This window comes from Pygoscelis adeliae, unplaced genomic scaffold (assembly GCF_000699105.1).
Source record: "Pygoscelis adeliae isolate BGI_AS28 unplaced genomic scaffold, ASM69910v1 Scaffold294, whole genome shotgun sequence".
NCBI classification, from domain to species: Eukaryota; Metazoa; Chordata; class Aves; order Sphenisciformes; family Spheniscidae; genus Pygoscelis; species Pygoscelis adeliae.
The window spans coordinates 564,181-566,135 of NW_008824722.1; positions in this window are offsets into that span (position 1 = coordinate 564,181).

The window sequence follows — 1,955 nt, forward strand, 5'->3', positions numbered from 1 at the left end:
GGCACCGGGGGGGCAGGGACTCCCCTCGCATCCTCCCGTCCCAGCTCCCTCCTCCGCTGTCCGGAGCAAAGCGGCGTTGGGATGCCCGCGGGTTTGCCGCAGGGATGGGGTGATGTGAGCCTGGAGAAGCGGTGGCTTTGAAGCGGGGTGCCGGTAGGGCAGGAAAACTAGCAGCCTGGACTAATCAGCGCTGTAACTAGGGGGGGGCAGCCTGAATTTGAGGTCTTGGCGGCTCGGCCAAGGCTCGACCGGCGGGCTCGGCCTCCCCCTGCCGAGGAGGCACCTGGAAGCAGGAGGTGGCCAAAGGCTGGTGTGAGACAGTGCACTCTGGGTCATGCCAAGAGCAGGGGCCAACGCTTAACAGAAGCTGAGGGGAGAGGGAGTGGGACAGGACAGCCCATTCCTCCTCCTCAGCTGCTCATGGGTCCAGTTTTTGCCCCCTTCTCTGTGGTGGATTTGGAGCTGTCCAGTTTGTGCCCACGTACTCCATGGGCACAAACTCCATCTTTGGAGTACAAACGTGCTCCATCTTTGGCAGCGTACGGAATTTGGGGAGCAATGGCTGGCCCCAGCTGCATTAAAAGGTAGTATCCACCAGAGACACTCCAGAGAAAAAAAAAGGGAGTATTCCTTCCCCTGCCCCGTGGCAGCTGAAAGCAGGGGTACCACAAGCAGCTACAAGGAACCCCCCATGCGTGGCCAAGGCCGTACCCCCACAGGGTGCACGTTGTTTCCTCCAGCCTCGCTGCAAAGCCAGGCCGGGGCAAGACAAGGATGTGCAGGGTGCCCCAGGCTCTGCTCACACCCTGGGTCCCCACCACAGCTTTTCTGTTCATGTTCACAGGCCTCCCCTTGCTCTCAGTGCACGGGCAATGGTAACCCTGCCCCGACTGGCTGCTGGAGCGCTTGGGTTCGGCGTTCGGGGTTTGGGGATGGGGGACAGTGCTGTGCCCTGTTCTAATTCCCTGCTTTAAAATAAAAAACAAATAGAGGACAAGATGATCCATCCACCCACGTGTCAGTACCTGTGATTTTACTGTAGGAGCTAGGACATGAGCTGCCAACACTGGCAAACTCCTCCCGAGTTCCCTCCTGAGGGAAAGAAGAGTAGCAGCCAGCTAATAGTGTAAAGAGAGCAAAACCTTGTGAACAGGTCCTCCAGGGGAATCGGCACGGGCTCAAAGTTTCTGCGGTGGCTTGCCCTGTTCTTGCCTCTCTGTCCTCTGAGCACGGTGTGAGTCCCTTCCAAGGGGAAAGTTATTTCCATAATAAATGGAGGAGGGAGGGCTGAGAGGAATATTGGCTTTGTCAGGAAAGGACAGATCAGAAGTGATTTATTTGGATGAATTCAACATTCTTTTCTTTCCAAGAAAACTCCAGTCTGGTTGTAATAATAATGTTTTTGAAGGTAAGGAGCATTTGTGCAACAAGCTGGTCCTGGTTCGGTGTGGCCTTGGCGTTGCTTTGGGCTATGAACCTGTCATGGACCCTCTGCATCTGCCTGAGTGCCCTGAACGCGTTTCTAACAGTGGGTTAGTGGGTCTGTGAGAAAAGAGAAGTGGGACTGGTGTTGGGGAGGGTGGGCTTGCTGTGGGCAGTGTGGAGGGGGCAGCTGGGTCCCTGGCAGGGGGTGCATTTGCAGATTGGGACACCGTTCAAAGCACTTGTAATCCTGGGGCTTATGGCCCCGGTACAGCGAGACCTTCCCTTTGCCATGTGCTGCCCTGCCTGCTCCCCTTCCCAGGCCAGGCACCAGGAGGGGTACGTGGGGGCTCCCAGCCAGTCGGGGCAAGCATGGGCCCTGGGGGGCACAGCGGGACAGGGCAGTCACTTACCGAGATTTCACCTGTGCCAGGGGAGGGGGGCACAGGGACTCGCCTGCTTTGCAGACTGCTGGGACCGACTGCGCTGTCTCACAGAGAGGTTTGCTCTGGATTTAGGGGGAGGAGGAGGCC